This window comes from Delphinapterus leucas, chromosome 8, assembly GCF_059928025.1.
Source record: "Delphinapterus leucas isolate spDelLeu-1000000601 "Yukka" chromosome 8, BTC_Dleu_Yukka2, whole genome shotgun sequence".
Lineage (NCBI taxonomy): Eukaryota > Metazoa > Chordata > Mammalia > Artiodactyla > Monodontidae > Delphinapterus > Delphinapterus leucas.
Genome location: NC_143136.1, coordinates 44107026 through 44121114, shown reverse-complemented (window position 1 = coordinate 44121114; position 14089 = coordinate 44107026). Strand labels below are relative to the sequence as shown.

Here is a 14089-nt window from a genome sequence, read left to right as displayed (position 1 = left end):
ACTCTCCGCCCCCTCCCCCCGGAGCTAGGCGTGCATCTTTTGCCTGGGGTCGGCGGGGGGGGCTCTTAGCTGGGAGCCGGGGTGCGGGGACCTGGGGATAGACCCTCGCGTCTGCTCTCCCCCTTCGCGGCGCGCCTCCCCGGCAGGGCTGGGGCGGCGGGTCCCCCGGGGCCGCCAGGTCTGGCGGGAGGCCGGGAGGAGAAGCCGCCGACGCATCCGCCGCCGCCGCAGGAGGCGGAGCGCTGCACCTGGCGGCGGGTCCTCGGCGCTCAGCCCTGAAACGGGTCCAGCCGGTAGCGAGCGGCGGAGGCCAGGCCAGAGGAAGAGGAGGAGGAGGAGAGAAGGTCGCGCCGACCGGTGCGCTCGGCTCGCCGCTCCCGGTCCCCCCACCGGCCCGCATCCCTCCGCCGCGCCGCGCCCCGCCCCGCCCCGCCGCAGTTCCCGAGGAACCAGTGACCCGCCCGAGATGGTGAGCGCCGTCTCGACAGCCAACGCCCCGGCGCCCGGAGCCGCCGCCCCGTGCCCGGGGGAGATGGCTCCCCGCGCCCCGCGCAGCTGAGCTCCCGCCGCCGCCGCCGCCCGCCGCAGGTGAGTCGGAGCCCAGCGCGAGGGGGAAGGGGGCGCGCTCGGCGGGGCGGCGGGGTAGCCCCACCCTGGGCTCCCCTGCAGGGGCCGGGCCCAGCCGGAGGGCGAGGAGCCCCCTGCGGCGCGCACACCTGCAGTCGCTGAAAGGCTTCCGAGGAGGGGCCCGGCCCCAGGGCGTGGGGGGGTGTCTCCGCTCCCAGCGCCGCTCGCCCGCTACTGTCTCCCTCCCCTTGGATCCCGAGTCGGTTGTCATCTTTTGGGGCGCTGAGGGCAGCTACAGCCTGCACCCCCGGTGCGCCCAGCGCGAGCAGTACTTCCGCAAACGTAACTGCAGTCGGGAAAACAAAGGCGCTGCCCAAGGAAGCCGTCGCCGGGCGCCGGCAGCAGCCAGGGTGCCGGGTGAGGGCTGCGCCCCAGTGCCCAGGCCCTTGTCGGCCTGGCCGCACTCGCGCCCTTGCCATAACCGTCCTCGGGAGAAAGAGGGAGGCGAGAACACCAGACAATCCGAGTGCAGGGACGTAGCTCCTTGGGTGGCAAGAGGAGGAAATTGACAGCGTCTGCTTACCCAGGTGAATAAATACGCAAAATACCTCTTTCCCTTGCCTGCTATCATCCTGGGAGAAATTCCCCGCCTCCTTACTGCTTTACTTCAGCCTGGCCTAACATGTCCCTAGAGCCATTTTGAGATAACAGTCGGGGTTTCTAGTCCTTTGGGGTCCTTTGTGTACCCTACACGGCTCCCTGTAAATTTAAGTAGGAGGGTGAAAAATTCCAAATGCGATTTTCCCCTTCATTTATCCCATCTGCACGTGGACAGGCAGGTGGATTCATTACCCTTAAGGCCAGCACACGGTGCATTTCGCCTCTCCCACATATATTCGCAACCACAAACATTTCCTTTCATCCGAAAATCTTTAATAATTAAACATTTTACAGAGCTACTGGAACAGATAAAATCTTGCCTATTAGTAGTAGAAAAGAACCTTGAAGAGTTGAGGTTTTAATCCCAACTGGTGTCTAAATATTTTTATGCTGTTGGGCATGTCACATCTTCCTGAGCCTCAGTTTTCTCACCTGTAAAAGGAGATGGTTGGATAGTACAGTGGTCATGCTTCCCCCTAATTGTTCTAGAAGTTTAGGATTTTCTGGAAATCTAACCTTTTCAAAATAAATGAATGTAAAGGGTGGGTGGACGTACAGTTGACCAACGACATGTGATAAAAGCAGATGTGTTTTTGGTAGGCCTCTGGTGTCTGCAGAGCATCTCTTCCCCAAGACGTGGCCACTAGTCTGCTAAAGGTGCATGCATCGTTGATGGCCTTGTTAAGTAAAAGGAGAGGATAGGAAGTCGCCTCACTGGGAAGGTCGGCTTTTGACACTTTAAGCTGATGGTCATCGGCAGACACGGAAGATATTTTCAGTTATTTTGTGGTAGTCAGATGGCTTGTAAAACTTAAGATTGCTTTTAGGAGGAAGCTGGGACATTGCTGCTGAGCCCTGGGCAAGACACCCTGGGGGAGTAGGAGGAGAAAGGATCATATTTCAATAATGCATTAAAGCTACTAAGCATGTTTATAGTAATTTATTTCTACGGCACTTTCTGTACCTGTATGAATAAGGTAAATGTAAAAACATGAAGGCAAACCAAAACACAAAGATAAACGAAACAGCAAGGTTTGCAGGTATTTGGTGATATGAGGTATTGGATCACCAAGTCTAGCATATATAGTTTCTGGATTATTAACAGTAATAAGGCACTTTTTGAGCACTTAGTATGTTCAAGACACCATCTTACACACTTAATTTCTATATCTCTGTAGATAAGTCTTGTCGCATTTTATGGATGATGAAAAGGAAGCTCGAATGGTTAAGGAACTTACACAAACCACATAATCAGTAAGAGGTGGAGTTAGGTTTGACCCCGTGTCTCTGGCTCCAAAGCCCAGGAAATTTCCACACGGTGTCCCTCCCTATTCAGGACCCATTAAGTCTCACCACCTACACAGGTGCCTTCCTTTGCTTCTTGCCTTTGAAAATTAATTTCATTTCAACATACATACATTACATATGTTAACATTTATCTGTGTAAGATAATCTATATAGTGCATATATATTTATGCATGTATGTTTACCCATTTGTTCTCACCATTTTTAGGTTGAAGGCAAGTGTAAAAATGAATATAACCAGATATATTTAGTATTAGGCTGACAGGTTTTTTGTTTGACCCCTTTTGATATTCAGTAAATCTTGATTTAGCAGTCTCATTGTAGGGAAAGGGAGAAATGCAATAGATGTAAATGTATTTGTTAGCTGCTTTGGCACATTGTCTTGGGAAAGAATCATGATATGGTAAGTGAAAAAAGGAAGAGATTTATATACAAACCATCATACAAGCACACGTATACCTTGTTGTCTCCAAACTGTTGACAGTGGCTTCCTGAAGGAAGTGGGTTCAGATGGTAAAGAGAAGAGGGTACTTTTACTTTTTACCTTATAAAGTTATGTTTGGGCTTAAAAAGCTTTTTTTTTTTTTTTTGCAACAAGCATTTGTTATTTTATTATAGAAACTAAAAAGAGAAACAAAAGGAATAGAATTGATTCACTTAATAAAAATCAAAAATAAGAAAAAAATTGAATGTGCCTAAACTCTGTAATGTTAGAGAAGTGAAATACGAGACTCAGGAGATCAAAGAGGAAGGTAGTATTCTGGGAATTGCATGTGTAGGAGCAAAGGGTGACCAGTCTTGGATGGCTAAGTTTTACCTTTTCTAACAGTATCTATAGGGTGTTCTACAGCACTCCCAATTTTCCTAACCAATGAGAATGCTTTGGTGCACACACTCCAATTTACCTGCTGGATAGGGTGATAGGAATTTCTTCCTGCTCTTGCTAGTGGTGGCTGTCTTTGGAAGCATAATTGTTCTTTATGTAGAAGGTAGGAGTAGGAGAAATAAATTTATCTGCTGTGTCATTTCCTGAAATTACGGCATTCTGGATGACTTCAGGTGTAATTATTTTAGTAACATAATTTCAGGAGCAGGAAGTTGTCAAGTTAATCTAGCCTGATGCATATATAAACATATATATGTATAGATACATATACATGTGCATATATGTACATAATCTTGTCTGATGTGTATATATACATACCGATGTATATATACAAATCCCACAATTCTGTTTTATGTAATACTAATAAAAATCATTGCTTAGAATCCTTAAAAATTAATAATTTCCCTGCTCAGACTTAGAAATCCAGAATCAAATACATTCAGACTTTTCAGAATCAAGAAAACACATTCTTCCTTGTGTTTTGTACCCAAAGGAAAAGTGAATAAATAAGGTTGGTTCATTATAAACGTAATAGGCAATAACGAGAAAAACATAATTGTAAAATTATTTTGCAGAAGAGATATTCTGACAATTTTAGGTGTCATCCAACGTTTCATTTAAGATTCTAATTATGTTTTGGGCTGAGGGAAATCTCAGGCTTTTGATTTAGGAAACTTTGTTGCTCAGTAGGTTCTCTTTAAACCCAGAAATCAAGTGCAAAATCCTACCCTAGTACAAAGCCAGTTTTGGTAAAACCTTTTCCTCAAAGCAAAATGAATGTGTCATTTCCCAGTGCACAGCATTTTGGATTCCTGGGAAATGCAGACGTACACATCTGCTGTGAATTCTGTGTGGGGCAAAGAAAACACCCTTAATGTCTCCATCAGGAACGTTCCATTTGGATATGATTCCTCCGTGTTTAATTACCCAACATTAGCTGTCTTTGGCCATTTATTCTACTTTACTGGCATTTTGGAGGGTGAGAATGCCTGTGTCAGCCTGATTTGTTGTCCTAAATCCTGAATGCCATGTTATCCAGTACTTAGCCCTATTGTTGGGTTTCAGTAACTTTGCTTTGTAGCTGGTTTTCCTTCTCTGTATTTATAAGACACTTATTTACTGCTTTGTAAAATGGCATTGTTTAAATTAAGTTACTTGGCTGGGTAGCTTTTGGAAACAGAGCCATTTGCTAAGATATTGATTTATTGGCGCGGAGCCCAATAGAAAACTAAACCAAACCAAACCAAATAAAAAATGTGGAACACCTAAACTTTGAACCTGTATACTAATATGTGTCTGCTATAGCTATTGCAACTCTGGTTGCTAGTTTGTGGCTCTAAATAGCATGCAAACACACACACACACACACACATACACACACACACACACACACACACACACACGCACACACCGCTACCTCAGCACCAACAAAAAATACCCCAAATGTTGTATATTAAAAGTAGCTTTCATCTGCTTTTGTCCACTGTAATGTGAATATGGCTGAGCCATAGATGTGCTGATGATTGTGTTGAAGAGATGTTAAGGTTTGGAAATGTGAATGACTGGCCTGTATTACCTTGTGACCTGGTGGTCCTGCTGTATTTAGGAATGGGAGAGAATGGGGCAAAGATGGGAAGAAATCTAGGCTCTTACAAAAACCGTATTCCAGAGATATAAGAGAGGATTGAGTAAAGGATGGCCGAGACATCTTTTTTGACATTTGTTCTGGCCTGTGTTTGAGTAGGGGAGACAAATTCAGGGAATGATGTGCAAGTAGAAAACAGGGAAGTCCAGCTTTGAATGACTCTGAGGAAATGTTTTGATGTGAGACCAAGAGTGGAACTTGGGGGAGAGGGAGATGGGACGTTATGAGTCAGCAGTGGCCGAGGGAGCTCTGGCGTGGATTTGTTGGGGATAAAAGGGGAATTGGAAAGAGGAACTGGTGTTGTCTCAACAAACTTGATTTGTGGTTAATTGTGCCTGGTGAAAGTGCGCGAGAAGCCTAGGCTAGTAGTAACTCCCCGCGTGGTTCTGTAGAGAGACCTGGGTGCCCCCCACCCCACTTTCCCCACGTGGCCACTATGGGGTGAAGAGCGGAAATGGAGCAGTAGAGTCCAGGACTCCCAGAGGAACTCTGAGCCCCAGAACAGAGGAGTGAGTCCCTATAAGCCATGTGGCGAATTCTTCTCTTATAACTGCTCTGGGCTTTTTTAGGCCCAAGGTTAAGGTAGAACACACTTGGCCCAAGGTAAATAAGGCCTTTCTCAACAGACCCAAGCCCCAAAGCCCCACACTAAACACTTAAAGCAGAACCATACAGAGCGATGTGGACACTATCTATGACTTTTTAAAGAAGTGCACTGATGTGATCCACCACAGCCAAGCTTCTGTAGCTGTTGTGGGGTGCCTTCTTTCTTCTATTTCAAAATGCTTTCTGTGGAATTGTGTTTAACTAATGAACAGGTAGACCCCACACTCACCTTTATGAGGGAGTTTGAATAAAAGAGTATCAAAGGGGTAAAATGACACACTTTTAAATTTTATTTCCCATTAATGAGGTTCCCTGTGTTTTGAAGGTGTAATATCTCTAAGAGTATCTCAGGGCTTCCCTGGTGGCGCAGTGGTTGAGAGTCTGCCTGCCGATGCAGGGGACACAGGTTCGTGTCCCGGTCCGGGAGGATCCCACATGCTGTGGAGCGGCTGGGCCCGTGAGCCATGGCCGCCGAGCCTGCGCGTCGGAGCCTGTGCTCCGCAATGGGAGAGGCCACAACAGTGAGAGGCCCGTGTACCGCAAAAAAAAAAAAAAAAGTATCTCAGAGCTCTTGTAACTGGCCCTTTCACTTGTTCCTGCTGGTGAGCAGGAATAGCACAAGGATAGGCGGACTTCAGCTGAGCAACTCCAGGTGACCTTTCAGGAACTACAGGGTCAAGGGTGTCCCAGTTATCACTCAGATACCTTGTATTTCAAATAATGCCTTTACAATATGTATTTTATTTATTTTATTATTTTTTCAAAAACTTATTTATTTTTTGGCTGCATTGGGTCTTCGTGGCTGTGCATGGGCTTTCTCTAGTTGCGGCGAGCAGGGCCTACTCTTCATTGTGGTGCGCGGGCTTCTCATTGCGGTGGCTTTTCTTTGTTGTGGCACGTGGGCTCTAGGTGCACGGCTCAGTAGTTGTGGCACGCGGGCATCAGTAGTTGTGGCTCATGGGCTCTAGAGCACAGGCTCAGTAGTTGTGGCGCACGGGCTTAGTTGCTCCACAGCATGTGGGATCTTCCTGGACCAGGGCTTGAACCTGTGTTCCCTGCATTGGCAGGCAGATTCTTAACCACTGTGCCACCAAGGAAGTCCCAAACATGTATTTTAAAAGTGATATATGCTCATTGGAGAAAAATCCAGTCAAGTCTAAGAAAAAATTAAAGTAACTCCTAATTTTACTTCTGAGAGATAACCCCTAGTAATATTTTGGTATTATTTTCATATCTTTCTCTAAAGTATATTTTGTATGAAGTACATAGATTTACAAATATAAACTCTTACAATACATACAGGTTTGTGTCTTGCTTTTTTTCACTTAATGCAGTGCACAAATCATGAGCATTTTCCCATATTCTATTAATTCTATTTAAGTTCTATTAATTAACTTCAGTTTTTCCATCCTGTGGATGTAAGTTTCTGTTTTACTCTCATGTGGACATACCATAATTTATTTAACTGTTTCTATCACTGATTGCTCACTTTGTTTCAGTTTTGATCATTATGGTAAACATCCATACACTTAAATCCTTGCCTTCTAGAAAGACTATTCTTCTACTCTTAGTTGATGAGAGTGACTATCGATCTTCATCTTTACCAACATTGAATATTTTCATTTTCAAAAATATTGGTATGGCATGTTTATTGAAGTATCTCGTTTATTTAATGGGCGAGGTAATAAGTCTTTTTCTGAAAGAAACTGATAGCACTTGGTACCTCTCAATTTATCAGAGTCCTAACAGCACAAGAAACAAGATAATTTTAGATTACATATGCTGGAATGTGCTCAGGATATAAATGATTATTTTAGACTATAGTGTGCTTAAGGGATATAAAGAAAAGTCATTGACAGTAGCTACATGTCTATAGAAGACTGTATCCTAAACTTTGAGGTCTGTATTTTCGTCTAGACTATAAACTCGTAAAAGATATGTCTGAGAAAGAAACACCTATAAATTTCTGTTTAGAATGCCTTGTCTTATAGATAGACTGTATACTCTTTAAGCCTCTTAAGTTTCTCAGTGTCTTAATAGTGCCAGAATAGCTACATAATAATGCCAGTCTTTTGTTGAATAAGCATTTATCAAGCACCCATTATAAATATAGCATTATTTGACATATATAATATGTGTACTGGTGCTCTAACCCAGTGTTACAGTACCAATGCCTGGAGTTGTATTTTTATTTGTCATTATAATTCTTATTTTTCCACAGTCTACTTTTGCTGTGTTCCTAGTATTTTTAGATTTTGGACCCATAGTCCTATACTAATTGCATTTGCCCAAGCCCTTTTCTGAAAAGATTTGAAAAAAAAATTGAATGTGTGTCTGTGTGTATAGAACAAATATTCACATAACTAGGTTTAAAAATAAACCAAAAAACATTTTAATAGAATTTTAATTTCTTTTTTACTCATATATGTTCTGTATAAATTGCTTCTCAAGCATAGCACGCAATAATTTATAGAGGAAAATCTGAAACTTTAAGTAAATAACATAGCTTTCAATATCAATCTTTAAAAAAGCCTTTGTTTTATACTTCGAAAAGATAAGAAACGAAAAAGAAAAGCTGAGATTTTTCTGTGTTAACTTCTTGGCAAAGAAACAAAAATTGTGTCTATAATCATTAAAATCGTAAATAATTTGATAATAGAGACAGTTTTCAAATGACAAGAGGTGACTTGCTGCGGCTTCTGCTTTCACTGTGGCCTGTGCCCGTGCTGACCAGGTTCCAGCCTTCCCTCTTTCTCTCCTCTTCTAACCCGGTACCTGTTCTATTACCTAGAAGGTGTTTGAAGACACCGTTGCAATGCTGGCATAGTTCTCAGGCTCCCACGTGAAAATAATTGCACTTGTAGGGTTCTCAATCTGAGAAACTGCGTAATGTTGGAAAGCTAATAGGAATTGCAAAAACATTTAGTAGAGAAATAGATGTATGATGGTAGCATCAATATACATTGGAAAATGAGTGGAACATGTATGTATGACACATTTATTCAGTGCTTTCAAAGACCACTGGCAGTAACTCCATGGCTCCCACAGGCTAGAACTGTTGCCCTGGAGGAAGCCAGTGGCCGGTGAGTCCATGCCCACTTCTGTGGCTCATGGCTGGAGGGGAGTGGGTAGGGAAGCTCTGGGTGGGCTTGTCTTTCGAGAGCTGTTGCCAGCATTCCAGATTGAAAAGTAGAAAGAATTTTCCCCAATTTAAAAGTTATGCGCTTTGTAACACTGAGGTTGGCACTCTTGCTTCAGTAATCTGAGTACCACTCCTATTTGTAAGATTATTTCGGTGGGGAAATGGTTTCTAAGCTTCAGCAATTGAAGTACAATGAATATTGGAAACCCGGCCGTTCAGGAGTTTGGTTATTTTAAACAAACAATTTCATTGCCGTGTCTGGCTATTGATTTTGGTTTAGAGAGAGATGACTATGCACTGGTTCTAGTTTTAAAAAGTTTCTGTGGCCCCCTTAAATCCTTACATTGTTTTCCTTCTTGACAAATGAATGCAGAGTGTCAGCAGCAGCATATTCAATTAATTTTACTTCCTATTTTCAACACCTATTGGATTTTTTTTTTAGTTGCAGAAACAAGATATAAATATATTTTTAAAAACCTTTTTCTTCCATGCTGTACTATGAACTGTTACTTGTTCCTCACACTGGGCTTGTTTTATTTATTTATTTTTTAACATCTTTATTGGAGTATAATTGCTTTACAATGGTGTGTTAGTTTCTGCTTTATAACAAAGTGAATCAGCTATACATATACATATATCCCCTTATCTCCTCCTTCTTGCGTCTCCCTCCCACCCTCCCTATCCCACCCCTCTAGGTGGTCACAGAGCACCGAGCTGGTCTCCCTGTGCTATGCGGCTGCTTCCCACTAGCTATCTATTTGACATTTGGTAGTATTAGGAAGTTTATTTGAGAGACAGAAGGAAACGAGGTTCGGGGGCCTGCTTCAAATTTATGCTATAAGCTCTTGGCACAATATTTAATCAAAAGCCTAAAACGAATAAATAGAAATCTGCTTTCATGATGGTTGATAAGGTCTAAGGACCTACATTACAAATTTTTTATTGACATTTAAAAGTGAAGTGAAAGTGAAAGTGAAAACTTTCACAAAGTGAAAGTGAAAACCCCCTTGGCTTTTATTACTAAAACCACATTTAGGGTTAAAGTCTATGCCACGCCCCTGCGCTCCCACCCCACCCCCCCATGGAAATAATTTGTTCTTTTTACCATCTTAGTAGGTGAAGGGAAATATATTAGAGTGGACTTCGTCTCCTTTCTTTCGCATTTATTATGTTACAGATATAATTAAACTGTTCCTAAGGGGGCTATATTTAAAAAAAAATTTTAATATTTATTTACTTGGTGGTGCCAGGTCTTATTTGCGGCACAGGCAAGCGGGATCTTCGTTGCAGCCTGCGGCATCTTTTTAGTTGCAGCACGCGAGCTCTTGGTTGGGACATGCGGGATCTAGTTCCCTGACCAGGGATGGAACCCGGGCGCCCTGCATTGGGAGCGCAGAGTCTTAACCACTGGACCACCAGGGAAGTCCCAGGGGGCTATATTTTATTTTTTTATTTTTTTCTTAAAGTTACCATTTATTAAGAGCTTACCATGTACCAGCCCTATTAACCTGTCACATGCATTGTTTTCATCTATTCCTTGCAGCAATCCTAAGAGTTTAGTGCGAATGAGATTTACAGATTTATAAATGTAAAACCTAAGAGGTGAAGAGGTTAGAAACCTGGCCAAAGCCATGTGGCTAGTAATTGCTTCAAAACTGATCTTTCAGCCTCTAGTGCTCACCCTCTTAGTTATGACATGACACCCTTTCTAAGCACAATCAATCCTCTTAATTGCCCAGTGAAATAGGCTGGGCTTGTGCCCCTGTTCCCAGGTGCGGACAGTGACCTGAGTGGTAACATAACTTGCCCAAAGACACCTGGTTATTTTTTTATTTTTTCACACACACACACACACATACACACACTGTATTTTATTTTTACAAGAGATAAATAGACTGACACCAAGCATTGTAAATGGATGACCACAACAAAAGCAACAATGATTGCAATTACCAAACAGGAAACACACTCATACTAGGTCATAATATTGACATTCAGTCCAGGAATCCTCCACTGTAACAGCTCCTTTACTTTGCAGCGAAAATTGATTTGTATATTTTTTGCCTCTGAGTCCTGTGGGATTTTTTTTTTAAATTCAAACAGAAAGTCACAAACATTATAATCATCCTCATCAGTTCACTCAGTCCCAGGGGGCGCTATTTTAAATGAATAGTTATTTCTTGCTGTGGATACTTAATTATCATTCTAGTCCATAATCCAACGATGTGTTCTCTAATAAGCCTGTGCACCCATCCCACCTCCCAGCTAGGCTGTGGTCGTGGAAATGGATATGGATGTAAATTCATGAGCCGTGATGGATAAAATGCTAGCTGGGTTCCGGGGTTCAAGGGTGGTGCCAGGGGTTACGAAAACACTTGGGAAGAATGCCTTTGGAGTGATTGCAAAATAAGGCCCAGCATTGTAATGAAATATCATACCCTGGAATGAGATCACAGCCACCACCACCACCGAATGTTGCTATGTTGCTTTTGAGTTAGAAAAATGCTTTTTCATACATTATTTCATTTAAGCCCTAGAACCCCTCTGAGAGTTAATTGACTCTGGTTTGTGTTTTTAGTCTCCATTTTACAATGAGGAAAGGGAGGCTCAAAGAGGCGGTGCTTTGTCAAAGCCAGGAGAGCAACTGAGACTTCTCTCTGCACTTCCTAAAATTAATGTCTGTCACCTTAAGCTTTAGTAAAATCTTATGTGTATTTTGCCATCAGGTATTTGTCAAAAATAGCCAATATTTATTGAGCGCTTACAAGAGTAAAGGGCAGTATGCTAAGTACTGGATTCCTCCCTCAAAGAGTTTATAATCTAGTTGGGCAAACAGGAAATATCTATAAAAAGAGCAATAAAATTACCCCTATGTCATGCAACAGCTCAGGTGTGGGAGTAATCTTCAGAAGTAGAGGAAGGAGTTAGGAAAATACTGCAAGTTTATTCTATTTCCAGATGTTATAAAAAATTACCTTAGATTCAGTTCATAAAGTACTGTCTAAAATGATTCCATCACAGGATATCAGTATTTGCAATTAGTGTTACACTAAAATAGAAGGTCAGGTGTTAGGGAATCCTTAGTAGAGGTTGCAGTGGCAGAACCCTGCCAGTCTGTTTTCCACACTGAAGCTATAATGATCTTTGTAAAATACAAATGTGGCCCTTCTACTCTCCTGTTCAATTCTCTTTGGAGGCTCCCCATTATACTCAAAATACGTAATACGCACAAGTTCTTACGTATCAGGCACTGTGCTAAGAGCTCAACACACATTATCCTTTTTCATCCTCATGGCTACCCTAACAGAAAAATATTATTATGTTCCTTATTTTGTATATGAGGAAGAGTAAGACTTAGAGAAATTAAAAGCTTTCCCAAGGCCACAGAACTCGACAGTGGCCGAGCTAGGATCCCTATCTCGGCCAGTCTCTCACTCCCGACTCAGGAACCCCTTGGCATTGTGCAGAAGGCCTTTCTTGATCAGCACCTTCCATGGTCCTCCTTTGTGGGTTACGCTTACTCATCTGCTAAGGCTCCCCTTAAGGCCCCACCCCAGAGACTCCTGTGTCACCCGTGCTTGCACCTATTTTAACATTTGGCACAGCAGGTTATGGTTGTGGAGAGACCCCTGCCTCTCTCTCTCCACTGGATTTGATAGCAGGGACTACGTCTTTACACCATTTGAATTATTGATCACCAAGCATGCATCCCATCTAATGGTTGGTGTTAAATTCATGCTTGTGGGATTAAAAAAAAAAGCATGTCTTTATCTTCACTATAACTCTGTAATGTAGTGTTTTGTATTCTACCCAGTCATCCCTCAGCTTGATACTTGAGGGCATCTGTAATCTATTGCTGTTTGCTAGCCTCATTTGCCCTTCAGCCCCAGTATTAACCTTGTAAGGATCTCCTGCTGTCTTTTCTTTCCCGCATCCTGGAGTAGTTTTTCCATCCTTTGTCTAAGGCAAATTGTACACATCTTTCAAGGTTCAAGTTGAGTTCCTCATTCTCGTGACAACTCCCATCTGGAGTTTGGACTCTCTACTCTGAACTCCAGAAGCACCCCTGTTATCAGTAACATTTTTGGTTAATTATGCAGTGTTCTGTGACTTCTCTTGTATTATTCCTCTGACTTGTCATTTAAATCTTCCTTGTGTTTTGGGCTCACCTTGTCAACTATAAAGTCTTCGAGGCCCAGGACCTCTTTGTCTAGTAGCGGCACGGTGGGTTGACAGGCAGGACCTGCTAAGAGCACAGACCGTCTGGATTTGAATCCCAGCTCTGCTGCATATTCCCTACGTGACGTTGGGGTAATTATTTACCTTCTTTGTGCCTCAGTTTCCTCATCTGTAAAGTGAGGAAAGTAATCATGTTTACCCGAGAGAACTGTTGTGAGGAATAATGAGTTAGTACATTTTAAGCCCATAGCAAGTGTTGTTTAAGTGTTGTGGTGGTGTAGTTAGTAATAATAGTGAGAGTAATATAGCCCACTGAAAACTCTCATTAAAATACAAAAATGTTGTCCAAGGGGGACAACCACAGGCTGTGAATTAACCACTGTATGGATCAGTTTGTCACCTAGCAGACAAGTTTTGCTGTGAGCCTGGGAAAGGTCCATCAAGAATGACAAGGACAGCAGGTTCTGGGTTCTGGGAAGAGTTTCAGTCCAAGTGGAATGCTGTCGCTAGCAGCTGTGGGGAGCCTGTGGGTGTAGCACTGAGTGCCTGCAGGGCCCAAACTAGACTCCGGAGAATCGGGGCTGACAAAACTAGAGCGAGTTTGATTCTTTCACAATTTGATGTAGCCATAAAGGAGCCACGTCAAAATGCTCCAAAAGGAAGAGGAAGGTCCCAAAATAGTCATTCAGCTTTGCACACCTTAATGCCCTTGTAGCATGTGTAACTGTTGTAAAACCAACCTTATATTTCTTTTTCATGACATTGGCTAAATGTGTAGCAGATGCTAAAGCAATCCTTATTGAGAAAAGATGTGTTGGAATTGAAATTGAGCGCTGTGCTTCTGAGGAAAGCGCTATTCTGGAAAATGCTGGGGGTTGAACTGAATGTTCACAGTACAGTATGTAAATACCAGGATGCGAAGGCTTATTTAGAGGAGCTTCTGTATGTCTATGTTGGGAATACATTGCAGCAGTGATTAGAGTTCTGCTCTGAGATTCACATTGCTCAGAGGCATAGAGAGTGGTCAGTAAGAGTAGACAGGGTAGAGCTATAGCTCTGAGGGTTCAGGAAGTGGATTTGCCCATTTTGCAGCTTCAGT

The 14089-nt window shown here is 42.8% G+C and overlaps 1 protein-coding gene across 8 annotated transcripts in view; it reads left to right on the top strand.

Annotated features, from left to right (window-relative positions):
- The first annotated feature begins 267 nt into the window (after positions 1–267).
- Positions 268–14089, top strand: part of MFSD6 (major facilitator superfamily domain containing 6) — a 75004-nt gene continuing 61182 nt past the window's right edge. For 3 of the 8 annotated variants that reach the window (XM_089915968.1, XM_089915972.1, XM_089915971.1), the window contains exon 1: positions 268–588. The gene's annotated coding sequence lies outside the window, so the exon portion shown is untranslated. Of the gene's footprint in view, positions 589–652; positions 1155–14089 lie in introns of those variants that run through there. The other 5 variants (XR_016393984.1, XM_089915973.1, XM_089915974.1 and 2 more) reach the window with 3 other exon arrangements.